The following is a 22,292-nucleotide window of genomic DNA, read 5'->3' as shown; positions in this document are numbered from 1 at the left end:
GATTGAGAGTGGAACAGGAGGTGTTCTTACTCTACAGGTCAAACAGGTGAAAAGACTGTGCAGAAAATTGTTCCATGGCTCAACCGTGTTATGAGGTAGACAATGGAATGGAGAGGAATGCATCCCACAATGGGTAGCAGAAGCTGACAAGTGACTTGTGAGCACTTAATACTCCAAGAGGCATTATGCTTGTAAGTGCCTTTCACAGTTCTAGACCACCTAGTACGTCATTGGTGTCTAAATGTCCTGGTCTAACCCCTGTATGTATTATACAGGACCAACACTACCTGATGTAATAAGATGAGGGCCTGAAATATAAGTCCATGTATCACAGACCTAGCGTGACACCTGAAGCCTAGCCAGTAATGATCAAGAGTTTGCTAATATAAAGTAAAGTTGAGCTGTGAGCAAGAGGTAGGCCTCTATTCATGGAACATGGTATGAACAGAACTAATAGTATTTTACATCTGTGCTTATTACCAATTAGTGTAAAGCACTAATTGGTACTAGGCACATGTTGAAAGCACATTCCACAGGGATGGTAACAACACTTCATTAAGAAGCACCTTGGTATCCACACACTCCCCACAGACAATGGGGACATAATGACCCAGGTTCAGGATAGGGTTTTAAATGACAGCATGATGGATAGCAATGTTCTGATCAAACCACCAAGTGTTGTAAGGTGATGGGTGGTAACTAAGTAACATCAGAAGATGGCAGAAATGACTTATAGATTTTTTTTGAACCTGTTGTATAAAACTGTCTTTGTCCAGCCTAGGGGGGTAGTGAGATCTCGGTCAGGGGGTTACATATGCAAAGTGGTTTGGTAGAATCTACTGACAAATATTCCTATACTTTGTTGGACAATAAACCTAGATGGTGCGTCTGATCATTATCTGATTTTTGGAACTTTGGGGACTCTCTGACGGTAGGTCTACACTACAGTGCTAATTCGAACTAAGCTAATTCGAACTAACGCATCCAGACTAAAAAACTAGTTCGAATTAGCGTTTTGCTAATTCGAAATAGCTTGTCCACACAGAGTGGACCCTGAACCGGGGTTAAGGATGGCCGGAAGCAGTGCTGGCAGGGCATCAGATGAGGACTTAGAGCGTGGAGCTGCTGTCTCAGGTTAGCCGAGGGCTGTGCTTAAAGGGACCCGACCCCCACCCTGGACAGACCGTTCTCAGGGGTGTCCCGCTTGCAAAGCAGTCCTGGCTTGGATTGCCTGGAGTACCCACATTGGGCATATCACAGCACTCGACCATCAGACCGGCTGCACTTGCCGCAGGCTGCCATCTGGGGAGAGTGGGCAATTGGGGGGCTGCAGGAGAGGTTCCACCCCCAGAAGCCCACAGAGCCAGTCCAGTCCTCCCCATCGGGGGCTTGTACCCCATTCCTCCCTCACTTCCTTCCTCTTACCCCTCCCTAGCCCCCTTCCTGATGTACAAAATAAAGGACAATTGTGTTCAGAAATAGAATCTCTCTTTATTGAACAAAACTGGGGGAGACTGTGAAAATGAGGTGGGAGAGGGGAAGAGAGAGGGTGGGAGAGGGGAGGGCAACTACAATGATGAGGGGTTTGGAACAGGTCCCATATGAAGAGAGGCTAAACAGACTGGGACTTTTCAGCTTAGAAAAGAGGAGATGGAGGGGGGATAGACTAGAGGTCTATAAAAGCATGAGTGGGCTGGAGAGGGTGCATACAGAAAAGTTCTTCATTAGTTCCCATAACAGAAGGACTAGAGGACACCAAAGGAAAGGAATGGGTAGCAGGCTTCAAACTAATAACAGAAAGTTCTTCTTCACAAAGCAAATAGTCAACCTGTGGAACTCCTTGCTGCAGGAGGCTGTGAAGGCTAGAACTAGAACAGAGTTTAAAGAGAAGTGAGATCAATTCATGGAGGTTGGGTCCATGGAGTGGTATTAGCCAGGGGTAGGAGTGGTGTCCCTGCCTGAAGTTTGTGGAAGGCTAGAGAGGGATGGCATGAGACAAATGGCTTGGTCACTGTCTTTGGTCCATCACCCTCCAGGGTCCCTAGGGTTGGCCGCTGTCGGCAGACAGGCTACTGGGCTAGATGGACCTTTGGTCTGACCCAGTACGGCCATTCTAAGCTCAGGGCTCAGGGTCGGGGGTCTCAGTGGACCACCTTAATTTTCATGCATACCTGCTCCTGGGTGGCCAGGGTGGCAGCTCTCCTGCCCTAATGGCCACTTTCCTGTGCCTAGTGCGGAGGTCGTGGACGAGGTCCACGATGTCTGCACTGGACCAGGCGGGTGCCCACCTCTTGCGGTCCTGGGCAAGCTCCCGGGAGCCGCCAGCCTGGTCCTGGGAAGAGGGGGAGGGCTGGGGGGCATTGGGTGGCTGGCTCGAGCCGTGCCAGGTACAGGGTCTGCTGGCTGGGTGCTGGCAGGCTTGCACCTGGCACTGGCACCGTAGCCAGCCCGTGCCCCTTTAAGCGGTCCGGGGCCGGGATGGGGGCAATAGAGTTTCCCTGCTGTTGGCCAGAGTGGCCACCAGAGAAACCTGGGGAGGGCTAGCCTCCCACTAGTTCGAATTAAGGGGCTACACACCCCTTAATTTGAACTAGTAAGTTCGAACTAGACTTAGTCCTCGTACAATGAGGTTTACCTAGTTCGAACTAAGTGCTCTGCTAGTTCGAATTAAGTTTGAAGTAGCGGAGTGCTAGTGTAGCGCCTATCAAAATTAATTTGAACTAACGTCCGTTAGTTCGAATTAACTTTGTCATGTAGACATACCCTGAGTCTGCTGTGCTGTCTATTTGAGCAAAGTCAACACAACACACGGGGGAGCATGCATGCAGCTGAATAGTTATCATCATTGGACAAAGCAAGAGACCTGTCAGGACACCACACCGATGAGTTCTGACAACCACATAGGAAATACTCTGATCCAAGGATTTCCACAAAAATGTTTGGAGAAAAGTGAAATTAAAAAGGATAGAAATACAAGGCAAATTCCCTTTATCACAGACAATCTGCATGCCCTTAATAGATTCCAGTTTGATTATTTAGTCTTTTTTTTAATGTTTAAAAGTCAGTGAACTACCCTTAGTAGTTGATTAAAGATTAAGTCATGTTATTAATCTTCAGGAATACATGGCATCTCTAATTATTCCACCATTGTCAGTGAATATTCACAGATGGTACTTTAGGCAGAAGTTGGACTTCAAGTCCAACCTTTTTATGTACTTTATATGCAACATATCCTAAATGCTTTACTCTTTGTTTTAGAGGATGTATCAGTAGAAAAACCAGGTACTAACTGTGCTTACTAGAATGGGTGGGTGTGGGACCAGGCTGAGGTAACAGAGATCATGCATTATAGCTTTGCATTGATGAGTTCCTTTCTTCTTCTACAAAGCTGATCACTAATGAAAAGGTTCCTTTGAACATTCTGCTGTGATGTGCAATGTGTTAGCTCTGCATGAGTCATCAAGCTAAAGATAATTTAAAAAAATATTTTTAGTAAATCAAAGCAAGGAAAATCTATTTATTTTAGTTCAAGAAAAACTTGTAGTCCAATCCTGCACTTATATTCTGTTCTACCTAACTGAACTCAATGGGTCTATGTGGGGTTTAGGTTCAGAATTGAATTTAATTCTTAATAGTAAAAATATGGTAGATTTGATTATGTTCTTTTTTTGCTTCTCATTGAGCGTATGTAGAGGGGTACCACAAAATGTTTCTATACATAATTTGGCACATTATAATGACCTGACTTTTAGAAATCAGTGGGAGCAGAGGGTGCACAGTGTGACATGTTCCCCCTGGAGTGCCATCTGAAGCTGGGGTACCACTGAGCCCTCAAATCCACCAGCCTAACTGATGGTAGAGGAAGACTAACAGATTCTTTAGACACAAGTTGCATTTACTTCATAGCTAGAGTTTCTCAGGTCTCTAAGCAGAAGCTAGAAATCCCATTAGCCTTGGTTTTTCACTTTTCCCAGTTCAGCCTTTATTGCTTGGGTGTTTCCAGGAGTCGTCTCGTGGATATAGCTTTATCACATGGTGAGAACCCTTTATTCCAAAACTCAGTTTGTGGGAAAACACTGATATTCCGAGATAGGTTTCAGAGACATATGGCTTGGTCTCATGATCTTGTGGAGTCATAGTGAGCATTACTTATAGGCTGTCTGGAGCATTCTCAGGAAGGCTCATCAGCTGTAAGATAAGCTTCTCCTAAGGCATATTGTTTTTCCTGATGTCTCTTATACTGAATATGTCCTTCCCCACCTACTATCTAGACTTGAAAGCATTTTGCCTAGTGGGTGTCATCCAGATGTAACTACATTTGAAACACAGATACATAGTCAATATTCATAACTTCATATACAAAAACAATACTTCTATATAAATAGGATAATTGCACCGAACAAATCATAACTTTTCCAATGACAGCTCACATGACACATCTTGTACAAAATGCACCATATGTATGCCATCAGTGTAGAATTATAAAATGACTGTGATGATCATGGGGTACAGTGGCACATGCAGCATCTTTCAAAATTATTCCCAAGTGTTATATTTCTGGAACAACTGGTACCTCTTCAAGAAATGCAGTGGTGCAGTGCAAACATTGATCTGTAGCCAACATACCCCACTTTTTTTTTCTCCATAAGATGAATAGCTGATGGATCCATGGGCTGATCCATGCCCTTTACATAATTGTAAACTCCTCTGTTTATCTCTAAATGCTCTTGGAACAACATGGGTTGTTTTGACCCATGCATTGGCACCATACATTCTTTTCTTTGACTTGCAAAGTAGAATGACAGTAGCACTGCTGCATCCTTGACACAGTTCCACAGTAATGGGGCCACAATAAGTACTTACATTGATTTTGGTCTGTCATCTTTACACAAAATCAATGTGTGAGATCTACCCTTCTTTTTCAATACAGATTACTCTGGTAGCTTCTAATCAACTAGAGGCTGCTTGTCAAAACAATTTTCTCTGAAGCGCCAGGGTTTCACTGTGAATCTAGCATTTCCAAGCTTATGAATCTCTACTATTACTCCCAGGGTTTCCAAAACAAATGTTTCTGAAACAACTCTTATTGTATCCAAGAATTTACTGTGCTAACCAGATATAAGATGTCATGTGTTGACATTTTATATATATAACAGTAAGATTTTATCGCTCATTAATTCTCACAGGCCACATTCATCTGAATTCAGATTACTACTCTCAAAATATGAGATGAGGCCCAGAGAGTATGTACAACATATTTCTTCAGGGGTATCCATAAGGAATGTCCAACTAGATAATTTTTTTTAACTTTATAAGCCATGTTACTTCAGCTAGAAAAGCTGCTATCAGAGCTAATAGGAATAAAATATTGCTTAAATATTTTATTTAATAATAAAATAAAAGATCTAATAGGAATAAAATAGGAATAAAATATTGCTTAAATAATGATAAATTAGTTCCACAATGAACATTTGAGGTGGCATACATGTATTTATTTTTTTACCTGGAAGAGCTGCTGTTAGCTTATGTAGGAGATTTCCTAGCTGACTTTGTATAGCAAATGAGTAAAATGTGAATACAGATATGTGGGAAGGGTTTACAGACTGCTGATTTTGCTGAATATTGAGGAATAGCCTTTTTGCATTTCCTTAGTGGATCCTTAACAGCCTAGAAGGGAAGCAAGACTTTGGCTAGGACAGAGCTGTGATTTTTAGATTGGACAGTTTTTGCTGTATGCTTTGTGTGTGGCTTTATGCAGATTCATGACCAATGGGTGACACACTATACCATTAAAACAGAAGCTCAATTTCTTATATGAAATATGGCACCAACTGCAGGCTTTTCCTGAAAGCCTAACTGCTCTTTCGCTTCCAGCTTGCCCTGAATGGATGGTGGAATTTTTAGTAAATGTTTGAATTATTGCTTTTAAGATGGAACAATTCGCATGACTATACCAACTGCCACTTTTTTGACAAATTACACTAATGCAAGCCATTAGTAAACTGTGCCCTAGGTTTTTCACTGGTCCCTGGTAGCCCTCAGGAAATCATTATAAATAAGTGGAGAAGAATATGACATGAGAGGGATTTATGAGTAGCTGAAGTAAAGAAAAACAACCGTCTGCTCTGAAATCAGGAAGCATCCAAGGAGAAAGGAAATTTTGTATTTTTAAAAAAGAGGGATTATAATACAAAATGGCAATTTTTAATATGCTTCCTGAACATTTACTTTGGTCATTTGCCAATAGACTTGTCAAGATCTTCCCCTTTATCTGCACTTTAAACAAATACTAGGACCAGATGGAGGTAACACTCAGGTCATAACAGTAACTTAACCAGCGTCTCAAAGGAAGATACTTCCATTTAGACAATCCAGACATGTTTCACTTGACTTCAAGGGTTGCGCTTAAACATCCCTAGTGAGATTCTAATATGCAGCTTGATCCTTAAGAGATATTGTTCAGATACATAGTACTTACAAAGAGAAAAGCAATACTAGTATCTGACCTTTGTTTTCTTTAAGGTGAATAAAAATGAAAAGTAGATTACATGAGTGGAGGTTTTGTTTTAAAGTTCAATAGGCTGCAGATATTGATAGAATGGATAAGCTCATGAGACTGCAGGAAATATTTTTTTCATTCTGAAATGAAATATTTATTTTGACTTTTGCACTCTGTACTATAGAATTCAAAAGTAAATGTACTTTATCTGGCTATTTAAAGTTTATTAACAGGAGACCAAAACCAATGATGTTCTGGGTCACCTCCCTCACCTATGTATTTTCTCCCACTATGGGTTATGAAGATTGTCAGGTGAGATTTTAAAGTGTGATTGTTCCAATCTTGGCTTCTTGGCTGGGGTGAGACTCAGACACAGATTGGGATATGCATAATGGAAGCGAGATTCCTTTCCCCTTAAACTTTCTGACTGAGTGGTGGAGGCTGCCTCTGAGGTCATGAAGTTGCCCCACAGAGCAAGAAGTAGAATGGAACATCCCGATTAAGAAGGTGGATTGTCAAGCTTGCTTCATGCGGGAAGACTTGAAGAGCTTTGGACGAAGAAGTCCTATGTTTTTTAAGGAAACTAATCTTTGCAGAGCTGGGGACAGCTTATCTAATTTACCATATAAAAGATTTTAATTGATTACAATTATAGCTTTACTAAATGACAAACAATGTGTTTGTTTATAACCATTGCTATAGTGTTTATTAACCAAAATCTGAGTGGCTCACACTGATTAATGGATTAAGCTTCATGATAATTTGGGAGGAAAGGAAATATTATTATTGCCATTTCATAAATGTTGAAAGTAAAAGGCTTCTCTACAGTAAGGGTGATATGAACTGCAAAAATGTGATTTATAAAGTGCATTGTCACAGATTAACTAATCCATGAAGAGCCTGCTGGTGTGGAATAAAAGTTTTAGAGCATTTTAATTTAGTACTATTGTTTCACACTAACTATGTTAAAGTACACCGGAATACTTTTAGTGTGGACTAATAAGGTCTACACAGACCAATTAATACATAATAAGTTAGTGTGCTTTGCAAATCATACCTCTGTAATATGCAGAACCCCTGTGCAGATATGCCCCTGTCAATTAAATGATTTACTTAAGGTCACATGGGCCAGAGTTTTCAAGTAGACTTAATTACCCATAATGCATCATGCCCCCAGAACTCTCATAAGCCAATAGCGCTTCTAACCCATGGAATTGTGTTTAACATGGCAAAGGTAATCTGCCAGGATACCTAATTTACCAAGAAAAATGAGAACATGAGGTACTTAAACTAGAACTTCAGTGAGACACAAAAGTGATATTTTACAACTGAAATATCTGGATTTGGGCCAAACTTATTTTATTTATTTATGTATTTATTTTAATTAAAAATGTGCTCTGAGAAGTGGGGAGCATTTTCCAAACAGTTCTAAGTGGAGATTTCATTGAATTCCAATCTTGGGCTCTAACCTTGGGTCGTGCTTTCTCTATGTGTTTGTCCACTCTTACTCAGATACAGAGGGGCATGTTTCCAGCAAATCCACTGTAATAGATTTTTTTTTCCACTGGAAGGTGATAGCTAGGATACCGGGAGCATGACATGCAAAACCTGGACACCACAGAGCACATCTCAGGTGGGTTTGGTAGATGTGAAGTGGTGGCCTAAGGAAGAGACAGTGCCATGAGTACATTAATCAGTGGTGTGTTTATTCTGAGAAGGAGAGTAGTGTGTGGCAGTATCCACAGAGCTCAACTGCTATAACTTCTGTTTGAAGTAGCAGAAGGATGCTATTCACTTCTGTTTCTGAAGTTTATTGGTGTACAGCCCCAGGGCTTGGCTTGTTTGCTGAGGAAAAGTTTAATAATCTGTATTTGGGAATTACATAAACTTTGGGGACTCAGAAAAATAAAAAAATAAAAATATTCTGAGCAATTTGTATTTTTTGCTTGTTTGTTTACCAGTACCATCAAAGCTTTTTCATAAGGCTTCCCTCCTTTAAGACTGAAATATAACAAAATCTCACAAGCATTATATTTCTCTTAAGGAGCATTATCTTCATTTTATTTGAAAAGGGAAAGCACTTCATTTTAGGTAATAGATGATTTAGGGTTTAAGCGATTGATCTATGATCATGCATTGATCTTTATTATGCAGCTGCAGCATATACAGTATGGCTTCAAAGTAGGAATAAGACCCTCCGGAAAAGGGCACTTTTTCTGGAGGATCGGGGCCAGTCTAGACGCTCTTTTCCGGCTTTTTTAAAAGCCGGAAAAAAGCGGCGGACATTTTTATTTAAATGCCGCGGGGGATATTTAAATCCCCCGCGGATTTCCCTACGACGACTGGTGAAATTTACATGCCCCTTCCAGAAAAGGGGCCAGTGTAGACGTAGCCTATGTGAAATTTGTTGTCCAGGGAGGTTATCAAGTCAAGTCAAATCAAGTGGTTGGGTTTTATGAAAATTAGATAACTTTATGATAATAAATAACATTGTTAGCATTGCAAGCCAAGTAAAAGTGATATCATGCTACATGACTTCTCTGTTTCGGTCTTCACTGAGAAGTCTGGAGGTGTGCCTAACATAGTGAATACAAGCAGAGAGAGGGTAAGTTTAGAAGATAGGATACACAAAGAACAAGTTAAAAATCACTTAGGAAAGTTAGATGTCAGCAAGTCACCAGGTCCTGATGAAATGCATCGCAGGATACTCAAGGAGTTGATAGAGGAGGTATCTGAGCATTTAGCTATGATCTTTGAAAAATCATGGAAGACGGGAGATTCCAGAAGACTGGAAAAGGGCAAATATTGTGCCCATCTATAAAAAGGGGAATAAGAACAAACCAGGAAACTACAGACCGGTCAGTTTAACATCTGTCCCAGGGAAGATAATGGAGCAGATAATTAAGGAAATCATATGCAAACACTTGGAAGGTAATAAAGTGATAGGGAATAGCCAGCATGGGTTTGTGAAGAACAAGTCATGCCAAACTAATCTGATAGCTTTCTTTGATAGGATAATGAGCCTTGTGGATAAGGGAGAAGCAGTGGATGTCATATACCTAGACTTTAGTAAGGCATTTGATACGGTCTCGCATGATATTCTTATTGATAAACTAGGCAAATCTAACTTAGATAGGACCACGATAAGGTGGGTGCATAATTGGCTGGATAACCGTAGTCAGAGAGTTGTTGTTAACAGTGCTAAATCCTGCTGGAAAGGGATAACAAGTGGAGTTCCGCAAGGGTCTGTTTTGGGACCTGTACTGTTCAATATCTTCATCAATGATGTAGATATTGGGATAGAGAGTACGCTTATTAAGTTTGCAGATGATACCAAACTGGTGGGGTTGCAACTTCTTTGGAGGATAGGGACATAATTCAAAATGACCTTAGCATGTTAGAGAAATGCTCAGAGGTAAACAGGATGAAATTTAATAAAGAGAAATGCAAAGTGCTCCACTTAGGAAGGAACAATCAGTTCCATACATACAAGATGGGAAGCGACTGTCTAGGAAGGAGCATGGCGGAAAGGGATCTAGGGGTCATAGTGGACCACAAGTTGAATATCAGTCAACAGTGTGATGCTGCTTCAAAAAAAGCAAATATGATTCTAGGTTGTATCAACAGGTGTGTTATAAGCAAAACTCGTGAAGTCATTCTGCCGCTCTACTCTGCACTAGTTAGGCCTAGTGTCCAGTACTGTGTCCAGTTCTGGGTGCCACATTTCAAGAAAGATGTGGAGAAATTGGAAAGGGTACAGAGAAGAGCGACAAGAATGATTAAAGGTCTAGAGAACATGACCTATGAAGCCAGGCTTCATGAACTGGGCTTGTTTAGTTTGGAAAAAAGAAGATTAAGGGGGGACATGATAGCGGTTTTCAAATATCTAAAAGGGTGTCACAAGGAGGAAGGAGAAAATTTGTTCCTCTTGGTTTCTGAGGACAGAACAAGGAGTAATGGGCTTAAAGTGCAGCAAGGGAGGTTTAGACTGGACATTAGGAAAAAATTCCTAACTGTCAGGGTGGTCAAATATTGGAATAAATTGCCAAGGGAGGTGGTGGAATCTCCCTCTCTGGAGATATTTAAGAACAGGTTAGATAGACATCTGTCATGGATGGTGTAGACAGAGCTTGGTCCTGCCTTGAGGGTGGGGGGCTGGACTCGATGACCTCTCGAGGTCCCTTCCAGTCCTATAATTCTATGATTCTATGACATAAGCTCCATTGAAGATCAAAGAAGGATTTTTTCCTTCCCTAAATACATTATGAGGGCAGATTTTTCCCCACATTTCTCTGTAAAGTAAATTTTTTGCTATTTACTGTACCTGTTTGAATAGTTAGCAGCAATGTTTATGTTACAGTGTAGGTGATAAGATACAATATTTGTGATGCTCTTCCCTGGATGCATTCATTTCAGCTGCATAACAACACATTAGTGGGTGTGTTTTTATGCAATAGTATGAAACAGTAATAGCACTCCAAGGATGAATAGTATAATGCAGACAATTTTTCCAGCAATATAAACAAGAAGTATTTATTGAAACCTACCATAAAATGGAAAAGAAAATGCAAAGCCTGTGATCACTGACCATTCTTTGCACAGGCAGACAAATCTATAAGCATTCTGCTCCCTCCTGGGGCATCCCTGATACTCAAAATGGTACACTCCATGATTCTTCACTCCTCAAGGACTTAGTGACCCACATGAGGACCAGTAGGTCCTCCGTTCTTTGTGCTCACTGCCTCCATGTAGTGATTGTGTACATAACATAATACACTGCCCCTATGGCATTACATACAATAATTGCAGGAAAACAAAGACCAACATATTAGAAAGATAAACTAACATTTATTCCAGGAAAGATAGAGATAACCTAAGGAAGGTAAAAGGGCGGCAAGAAATAGGGATAAAAGGAGAGCACAGGGGAATCAGGAAGGTTGATTAGAGGCTAAACTGTATCCTTTCTTTAATATAAAGGGTCCAAGCCCTGCCCATGTCCTGGATCACAGGGGAGTTCTACTGGGCTCAGCTAGGTGTGGGGATATGGGAGAAGGGAGAGAATAGAGTTTTGGGCCCGTTGGGGCAGAAAGCATTTCAGAAACTGTTTCTTTTTCTGGTGCTCTGCATGAATACCATCCTTCTTGGACTCAGCAAACATGTTGTATGGTCCCAGATGCGTGTGTGGTATTCTGAGCCAGGACTTGGTTGCTCTGCTTGTCATTCAGGCCCTTGGTTCAACAATCCCCTCTTCCCCGCCAGATAATTTGTGTGTCTGAAATCCAGACTAAGCTGGCAGGCTCCATTTCCCAGTCTCATTTGCTGCTGTCTGTGGAAGCTGCTTATCTCAAGCCTCCAGAATGGCAATGGATTAGGTCCAATTTTCTTTGACATATTTAATGATCTAGAGAGAAGGGTACAAAACATCTTAATTATATCCATGGATGATATGAAGATTAAGTAGAATTGCAAACATCAGTGAAGGCAGAGAAATCATTTTAAAAAATCAGGAATATGAACAGAAAATAATCTCAGGAGACTCAGTAGGGCTAAAAGGATGATAATTCATCCATGGAGGAAAAGCCATCAACAATCTAAATATTCACTGGGAGGAAGATTCCACAGAATCCTACTTAGCCACATTTTTGTTCTCTAAAGGTTTATAATTTCCTCAGGATTTTCCCTTGTGTTCCAAGGAAGCTATTTGGCTTCCTCATGACTGGCTGGTGGCTTCAGTTGAGAGAGCACTGTCCAGCATTCTTAACCCATCCTTACTTCTTCACATCCATTTAACATACTAGGAGAGATTCTCTTTTTCACCTATTATCTGTGTGCTATTTCAGTAGTATATATGGGTCAGAACTGCAAAAGGTCAGGAGAGAATTCATTCCCCCATGTAGGCACAATTTGGTCTGACATTAAGTATCTGTTTTCATGTTGTTTCCCTCAATTCCACCATATGGGGCATGCTTGAGATGGGTGTCTGTGAGTAGATTGGAAATGATAGGAAGGACCCATGCAGCTTAATTCTTCCTCTGCTTTTCCTTCCTTCTCTGGGAGCTGTGCCTTCTGATGTACCCTTCTGGAAACACTGAACAGAATTTCAAACACTAAGTGTGCAGTGTGGACAGTAATATTTTCACTGATGGGATTTATTGTGCACTACTGGCAATTGGTGCCTGTGTATGCCATTAACAAAAAGGTCTAACTGATCCATCAGAATGTGGTTCTGTTGCTGAGTATCCACAGCTACATTGTAATATGCAGTAGGGTGCAAACTTGCATTCACAGGGATATGATTGCTCTCAAAATAGTGAAGATCTTTACCATTACTAATTTCTATTTTTATACAATTGTTTATCAGATATGTTAAATATTCAGGGCTGATTTGCATTTCTATTTTCATTTACCATGAAAAGGTTTTTGATTTTCCCTTCCGCCCCCCCCCCCCCAACAACATTTAATGTTTTTTCCATCTCACAGTGTGAGCTGTTTGCCTTTCCTGAGGCAGTTGTCAGATGCAGGAAAGACAGGCAAGCTAGGAAATCATTAGGAAGCTGAAGTTGTGCACTGCTTTACTGTGTCAAGTTGCTTGCCTTTTTTCTTGTAATCATACAGACTCTAGGTTCTGCAAAGACCTGCATATGGAGAAGGTAGCAGGACACAGTTCTCCATTCTTTTAGCTGTATTGCTGTTTTATTAAATGAAATAATAAAATAGTACAGTTGGAACCTCTCTAGTCCGGCTCTCTCTGGTCTGGCAACATCCCTGGTCCAGCATGATTTTAGTTAACTAGATGTCCATTTATCAAAGATGTGCCAATAAAATGTGTTTACAGCCACCAGTCCTGGCTCTCGGTGTTCTGTGCTGTTATTTAGCTCTAATATACCGGTAAATATTTTCTAAGAGCCCACTAAGCCGTGGAAGTGTTGGTAATGCTGCTAGACAATATTGTCCTATGGACTGGCAAATTCTCCAGTTCGGCACCAGTCAGTCCCAATGGTGCCAGACTAGAGAGGTTTAATCTGTACAAGAAAGGACAGGAGTCAATGTGCATTTAACTGCTGGATGGTAAAGACAGGCACTTTTCACAGCCGATGTATGCAGCCCTTGCAAGCCTGCTCCCTGAATTCCTTTCCCTGAATTCCTTTACCTGAATTCTCTGACAGCAGCACTCCACTGGGCTTAGAAGGTGTTCATATTCCACAGAATGATTTAGCACCTTGATCAGTGTTCAAAGAGTACTGAGGAAGGGACTAGATTTCCACTGGTCCTTCCCTCACTCCTAGCACAATCTTAAAAACTCAGCTTCCTAAGGTGACCAGATCTCAATAGTAAAATATCAGGACCCCTCGGCCCTGTGACTCTGTACCTGGTTACAGCCTCCAAGCCTGAGGCTGAAATTGGTGCTCCCCTCATAGTTAAAGCCCTAAGCACTGTCATTCCCAAGAGGGCTGAGGACAGGCACAGAATTGAGGGGCCCTGGCAGCCCTGAGCACCACCTGTGAAGTTGAAACCACGAGCAGACCCATGGAGCTAAAGCCTCAAGCCCCGGTACTCCTTCCCAGATCCATAGCTCTGGTGCTCCAAAGGGTCAGGAGCCTGGAGTGCTGACCCTTCTCCCACCTCCCCCCAAAAAACCCCTTTCCCATATCTTCAGACCCCCCTAGTGTTTACAGTTCATAACATCTTGTTTAGATTTATGGTCATTTCAGAGTTAAGAGCAACCTGCATTCCCAAAGGGTCCATAACTCTAAGGTTCTACTCTTACCTAGTTTTAAATTTAACCTGAGTATCAGGACAAATGACAAACTGATTGTACATTGACTGTGATGTAGGACAACAGGTTAAACATCTGGATAGTCACAATCTTGGGGGGGCTGTCTAGTCATCATTGCTGCATCCATGAGTTTCAGAGGCAAAGGTAATACACCAAATTCTGCACTAAATTGCAACACTATAAACACGGCATAACTCCATAATACCCATTTGGGCTAGGGTAGTGGACTGAGGAATTTGTCTCTGCTTTGCTATTTGCACTTTACTCCTCCAAAGCTCCATGTTTTTCATGTGAACGAGCACTTATATAGTAAGATTACTTACCTCCATCCCAAGCCCCCTACTCCTTGGCTACTTTAAAATAAATTATCTACAAATAAATAAGTCATTTTAAGTCCCAGAAACCAAAACAAACTAAATTTGCAGCCTTCCTCAGTGCTTTTCTTTAGAAAAATGGTCATTTTTATGTTTCCAAAAGATGTTTGGGTGTATCCTTAACATTCCACACTCACTGTGGGATTTTCAGAAGTCCACCACTTTGACCTACCTTTGCTCCTATTGAAGCCTAACGGAAGTCTTACTATTCATTTTAATAGGGACAGCGTTAGACCAAGCTCAGTCACATCTGAAAACCTCATTCTAACTGTGGTGAGTTGGCATTTTGCCTATTAAGCTACCAAAGAGTAAATGGTGCCTTTGGCTCTGTACATCTGCAAGCAATCCAATCACAGAGCTTTTCTTTTGTTCTTAGTATAACTATGCCAATAAAATATATATCCTGCTGTCTTGCAAATGGGGAGCTTTGCCAGGCACCGCTCAGCTGACTTCATTTCCAGATCCCGTAGTGAGTGCTGGTTAGGTACTCTCAGGAAAGTTGCTTTCTCCTATGAGAACTGCTAAACATGCTTCCTCCTCCATTCAGTAAAGCTGTGAGCAGGAAGTTGAGAGTGGCAGTGACTATTTCTCAGAGATCCTACTACAAGTCATATCACATAAATTTGGGTTGCTCTAGTACTAGTAGTTCAGCAAAATGTATTTACCTCAGCTGAAATTCTGACCTTAGTAAAATCAAAGGAAGTTTTGCCATTGATATCAGCAGGGCTAGAATTTCTTGCTACTTATACTCTCATAAAAATGGACAAAATTGTAATGGAAGCCTTTAGACTTACGTATAGCAACTTTCCAAGCCAGCAGTATCCTATAGATAGCAACCAGAAGTGACCAAGACATTCATGTAGCAGGAGGGCAAAGTAGGATTCTGGTATAAGTTTAACTTCCAATAGACAATTCTTTTTCACCAGGAAACTCTGAAGGCTATTGTTATGTAAAGCATAGGAAAATTGGATTGAAGTTCAAGTTTCATTCTGCATAAATTGGCTGTACATATAGCCTTCTTCCTTCATACTTCTAGCAGTAATTTTGGTGTTTTCCCCAATTGTAATAAAATTTAGCAAGATGTGCAGAATAGCATGTGATTTTTACCTGAGCAAAAATAAACCTCAATCAAATCATTTTGAAAACTAAAAGCTAATTAGAAGATTCTCTTTTCAAACTTACTTCAGGAAAGAAAAAATTAGTATAAAAAAAGAGGTGTCGGCTGACAAGCAAGTAGGTTATTAGCATCAGAATCAGAAACACTCATGATAAAAAAGAAAGAAGGTAAATTAAACATTCATATTTTATCTCAATTTCTGAAATATATGTTCTTAAGCTTACTTTGAAGTACGTGATTAAATCCTCCAAAGCCTTTTTTATCTTTCCTTGATTGCTAAAGTTTTCTATCAGTGCAGAACGTGTAGTTGATATTGTATATCATCAGAATTGTTTCTTTATCTTCAAAAGTAACATCTAAACTTGTTATGAATAAACATAAACAGGGAGCCTGTTCCTCGTTCATTAAATATAAGCTGTAATAGAGAAAGAGTACACCTTGTAGCATGAAAAAACTGGAGAATGCTGTGCTCTGGGCTCAAGAAGAAACCTGGGTTCCTGACCTTTGGGCATGTAGAAAGATATGAAGTATCATATCTGAGGTAGAGAGGAAATAAGTATGTGCAAAGGGGAAATGTTAATTGAATTGTCTTGCCAATAACTCTTATGGCAATTAAGTAGAATAATGGCGATTTTGTGACTCCCCTCATCAAAGCATGAAACACATTGCATAAAAACGTGGATGTGGGTAAGCATGAGATAAGTGCAGGAAAAATTTTAAATAAAATATCCCAGCCAACCCCCTCCAAAATAACATACTGACCAAACCCTAGATTGTTGGGTCAGTGTAATTTAGTGTTGTCATACAATCATACGGTATCTCTAGACTACATGCTTCTTTTGAAAGAAGCTTTTTCGAAAGAAGCTTTTGAAAAAACTTCTTTTGAAAGAGATAATCTATTCTAGACAGCCAAAACTTTTTCGAAAAAGCAATTCGCTTTTTCAAAAGAGAACTTCCAGGCAATCTGGATACTGTCTTTCGAAAAAGCCCTGTTTGCGGTCAAGAACGCCTTTTTTTGAAAGAGCTCCTTCAAAAAAAGGCATTCTTCCTCATAAAATGAGGTTTCCCACTGTCGAAAAAACTGCCGCGTTCTTTCAATTTAATTTCCAAAGAACATGGTGGCGGGCTAGATGCAGGTGAAGTTTTTTTGAAAAAAAGGCCACTTTTTCTAAAAAACCCTGCAGTTTAGACATAGCTTAGGCTTGACATGTCTGTCAAAACACTGGCAATTTGCCCATAATTGTCAAAAATGCTATTCCATTAACTTGATAAATTTTTTCTTTGTCATGTGATAGTTATTGGACAGTTGCATGGGTTTTCATGCTCAGATGTACTTAATATAACTATGACCAGGGGATAGATACATGCTTCTTACTGAACAGTTTTATATTCATGCACAAAGTTACTGCTCCCCTCCCTGATTTCTCTCCCTAAATGATCCAGTCCTCCATTTCTGATTTGGGATAGCAGAAATCTTGTGTACATTCATTTGAACTAGAGCTGATATTGGGATTGTACAGAATTTAGATATCTAGTATCTGGAGCAAATTCTGATATTAATTCATTGTGTGGCATTGGTGAATGTACATTAGTGCTGCAAAGCAAAGTTAATTTAGAATTGTATTCTGACTCAGATATACGGTATGGAGGCTTTCCTTCTCTGTTTAAGCACCACATAGATTGCTTGGGAAAGGAGTCAGCTCTGCAAGTTGTGGGGAGTCAGATCAGGGAACATCAGAGCTAAAAGACTTTGATCACTATGTTACTTGAACCCAAGTTCAAATCTGGCAATATATTTCACATTGTGGCAGCAGAAAACTTGCAGAATATGTGCTTTGTGAGTTTTGTGGGAACCCAGATTTGAAAGCAACAAATACACCATACTTGGCAATTTCCTTTCTTGTGGGTAAAAGGCATTTTGAATTTGGCTCGCAGACCAGAGAGGGACAATGTTTTTATCTGTTATAAATTAATCTGGTGCCTGGTGAGATTTTCCATTACATTTCAGAGATATATTGTGATTTCTTTATTTTATCATGTGGAAAATTAAGTTTCTTTTAATAAATCTCCTAGATCTAGCAGTGTGACTGCAATACTTGTTTGTCACCAGTGCAGTTTAAAATTATATTGAGCTATTCTGTATACTATATCTACAGCTAATCATATTTATTGCAATGTATAAAACATTTTCAATTTAAAGGTGACAAGATAACATTTTCTATAATTATCTACATATTTTCTGATCGGTGTAGATCTTCTGTCACCATCAAATTGCCAGGTAAGATTTCAGATTATTTGCAGTGATAAAATGAAATATATGTGCCCCTTTTATGGCTAAAACAAAATAATCTTATTTTAAATGTATTTGTATTTAAGTTTTTAAGAACTCTACAGAAAATACACCATTCAGCCTCTTGATTCTGAAAACAGCATTATTGTTTGAATGCATATTCTCTATAACTGTGTATGCAAATATGAAAATGGCAACTGCAAATAGTTTGCTGGGTGGCTTGGTACCTTCTGTGAACATGTTTTCTTAACTGAATTTAATACCACCAAGTGTACATATAAATAAGTATGCACCTTTGCTTATGTATTTTTAATGTATAAAATTCAGACATTAAGTTTTTAAATATGCTTTATGGTGCACAGTAGTTTAGTTTACAAACATAACAGACATAGATCTTCTTTAGTTGACTTCCCTGAGTATTTACAATGTCCCCAAATGATACACTTGCAGAATTTCCTATAAAGGACGGAGATACAAAGGCAGTCATGTATAAGGTTTTATTTAACTGTCTGTTTTAGTCAATTTTCCCCAAAGCATAATTCATTTGACATTCGCAGACAGCAATGTCAATGAGATTATGCTTCTGAATCTGCAGATAAAAAGGTGCAAACACTTACACTGTGTACAAATACACAGGCTTCAGTCTAGTAGGGTATCAGTAACCTTTGGCTGACAGGCCCCACAAAATATGACCATAGAGTACTTTTGTAGTTACCAGAAAAGTGCAGTGCAAATACATAGCATCTCAAATAAATCTTACAGTGCAGCGTAGGATGATTCTCAAAAAACTTGTGGATATGAGCTGCAGAAAAGGTCAAGCCTCACGCTGTCCTTTTAAGATGAGCTGAACATTGGCTCTGAATGGAAAGATTTAATACCAGTGTGGGCATCCAACTAGATAAAACTACAGGGAGTAAACTGCTTTGAAAATATAATCCTTTCCTCTTTCATCAAGGCTTCACCTTTATTTAGTATTCTTCTTCCAGCACGTGTGAGAGAGAGGGAGAGAGGGAGAAGAAAGAAACCTGGCCTCATTGAAATTATCTTATTGTACAATATTTCTTTCATAAGCAATATGGCTATGATCAGCAAGCTCAGCAATGTGCTTTAATACATTGAGTGTAACTTGGACTGTGTCCTTTAATCTATCGTTTATTGCACATCTGCTAAAAAGGAAAAATTCAGTGGCACAGCTGTGTATGATATGTATTAACTCATTTTTCCAGAGGGAAAGTATATCCTACCTCACTGTGATGGTTTACCTTCCCTCCCCCATGCTCTATGAAATGGACTTATGGACACAAATACACATCATTCAAAGATGCTTGGGAAAATTGCCTTGTATGACCTGTCAATTTTAGGGTAAATCTACACAGCAGTGTTCTTTTTGAATAACTGATGTTATTCCGAAATAACATAGTCCGCGTCTACACTACGAGCAGTTATTTCAACATAATGTAAAATAATGTTGAGCTAGAGGATTTTTTACTCTGACTCCTGTAACTTTCATTTTACAAGGAGTAAGGGAAGTCGGAGGAAGAGTGTTCTTCCCTTGACTTCCTGCCATGTAGGTGGCACCAACAGCCGAAATAAGCTATTTCTACTTAAACCACGATAATTGCATAGTTTAAGTTGCATAAATTATTTTGGCTTTAGTCCTGCTGTGTAGATGTGCCCTTAATGTCTTAATCATAGAATATTAGGACTGGAAGGGACCTCAAGAGGTCATCGAGTCCAGTCCCCTGCCCTCATGGCAGGACCAAATACTGTCTAGACCATCCCCGAGAGACATTTATCTAACCTACTCTTAAATATCTCCAGAGATAGAGATTCCACAACCTCCCTGGGCAATTTATTCCAGTGTTTGACTACCCTGACAGTTAGGAACTTTTTCCTAATGTCCAACCTAAGCCTCCCTTGCTGCAGTTTAAGCCCATTGCTTCTTGCACTATACTCAGAGGCCAAAATGAACAAGTTTTCTCCCTCCTCCTTATGACACCCTTTTCGATATCTGAAAACTGCTATCATGTCCCCCCTCAATCTTCTCTTTTCTAAACTAAACAAACCCAGTTCATTCAGCCTTCCCTCATAGGTCATGTTCTCTAGACCTTTAGTCATTCTTGTTGCTCTTCTCTGGACCCGCTCCAATTTCTCCACATCTTTCTTGAAATGTGGTGCCCAGAACTGAACACAATACTCCAATTGAGGCCTAACCAGCGCAAAGTAGAGTGGAAGAATGACTTCTCGTGTCTTGCTCACAACACACCTGTTAATGCATCCCAGATGCTGACTCATATTCAACTTGTGGTCCACTATAACCCCTACATCCCTTTCTGCCGTACTTCTTCCCAGACTGTTGCTTCCCATTCTGTATGTGTGAAACTGATTGTTCCTTCCTAAGTGGAGCACTTTGCATTTGTCTTTATTAAACTTCATCCTATTTACCTCAGACTATTTCTCCAATTTGTCCAGGGCATTTTGAATTATGACCCTATCCTCCAGATTAGTCGCAACCCCTCCCAGCTTGGTATCATCTACAAACTTAATAAGCATACTTTCTATACCAATATCTAAATCATTGATGAAGATATTGAACAGAGCCGGTCCCAAAATAGACCCCTGCGGAACCCCACTTGTTATGCCTTTCCAGCAGGATTGTGAACCATTAATAACTACTCTCTAATAACTAATCCACTGGGTCTTTATATCTTATTTGTATATGTGTCATTCTTGTGTGTAAAGTTAGATATATGGAGTATGGAATGTTTTATGGTTTTAAATGTGCAAATGAAAACCATGAAGGGTGTTACCCTGTAGCCGGCCAGAGTAAGTCTCAGGTCCGACACTGGGCTCTCAAGGTACAAAATACGCCACACAGATATCTGTCAAATACAAGTAGTTTATATCCTGACAGCTAACAGCTGTGCCCTATAAATGGAAGAACAATATAACACAGAAGTGTCATATCTTACGTCCCTTCCTGCAAGCCTGGGACCCCGGGTAGGCTGCGGATGAAGTGGGAGGTTGTCTCAGCTTCTGAGTCACTGGTACCCAAAGCCCATCAGTGAAGTCCAATTTGCTAGGCTTTGAAGCAGCCTTAAAAACAGTTTTCCTGCCTTGTTTGGCAGTTTGGAAATGTCCAGGGCTTACTCATTACATGCTGAGGTAGGGTTTAGCTGTTAGTTATCAATCTGCTTCTGATCTGGATCTTCTCGTTCTTTGGCCCTTTTTACATGATCAGTACATTAGGGTAAACAGAATTTTTTATGCGTCCTTGTCCTTTACCCTTATCTCGTACTTGTTCTTGCTATACTGGCAACAATGCTTATCTTAAGTGGCGTATGTTCCCAAAGACTTGCTTCTGGCTCATCAGATATAGGGAAAAGGGAAAGGGGGGAAAGAATGCAGGCCTCACCACCCCTAAAGTAACACGTACAAAGTTCTTCTGCAATTGACCACTACATACCCTCCAAGTCTAGATGACCAACTGTAAACAGTCTCCTTTGTCCTTCAAGTCTTAGCAGTGGTTGGTCTTAGGAAGTCACGTGTCCACCCCAACTGGTAGGAACGGACCAAGTAATTGTTCATGGAAAGATGGTATCTAAAAAGCAATAGGAAGCCAGGAGCTTCTTTGCCTTTGGCTAGCATAGCACACCCAAGAGGATAACTAAAGACCCCAGGGAAAAGGAGATAGCCTTGGTTTGGAGGCTTAGTTGAAATAAGAACAAATTTAGGGAGAGTTTGTAATAAGTTGATATTGTGGTTTTAATGTTAGAATTAGCTAAGCGTTTTACAAAAAAACAAGACTATGTAGCACTTTAAAGACTAACAAGATGGTTTATTAGGTGATGAGCTTTTGTGAGCCAGACCCACTTCCTCAGATCAAATAGTGGAAGAAAATTGTCACAACCATATATACCAAAGAATACAGTTAAAAAAAATGAACACATATGAAAAGGACAAATCAAATTTCAGAATAGAAGGAGGATGGGAGGGGAGGAAGGTAAATGTCTGTGAGCTAATGATATTAGAGGTGATAATTGGGGAAGCTATCTTTGTAATGGATAAGATAATTAATGTCTTTGTTTAAACTTAGGCGTAAAGTGTTGAATTTAAGCATGAATGACAGTTCAGAGGATTCTCTTTCAAGTGTGGTCTGAAAAGGTCTTTGAAGCAGGATGCAGGTAATCAAGTCATCGATAAAATGTCCTTTCTGGTTGAAATGGCAAGAAACT

The 22,292-nt window shown here is 40.1% G+C and overlaps 2 long non-coding RNA genes across 2 annotated transcripts in view; both read left to right on the top strand.

Moving 5' to 3' along the window:
• Window positions 1–22,292, top strand: part of LOC102456034 (uncharacterized) — a 217,530-nt gene that overhangs the window by 180,246 nt on the left and 14,992 nt on the right. The gene's annotated exons all lie outside the window — the stretch shown is intronic.
• Window positions 14,872–22,284, top strand: LOC149524545 (uncharacterized). Its single transcript, XR_016349347.1, has 3 exons — window positions 14,872–14,923; window positions 17,968–18,045; window positions 22,154–22,284. It is a non-coding gene; the product is annotated as an uncharacterized LOC149524545 (long non-coding RNA).

Source organism: Pelodiscus sinensis, chromosome 4 (assembly GCF_052426305.1).
Source record: "Pelodiscus sinensis isolate ZL-2025 chromosome 4, ASM5242630v1, whole genome shotgun sequence".
In the NCBI taxonomy this organism is placed as follows: Eukaryota; Metazoa; Chordata; order Testudines; family Trionychidae; genus Pelodiscus; species Pelodiscus sinensis.
Note: the sequence above shows the minus strand (reverse complement) of the source record. Positions and strands in the feature narration are given on the sequence as shown.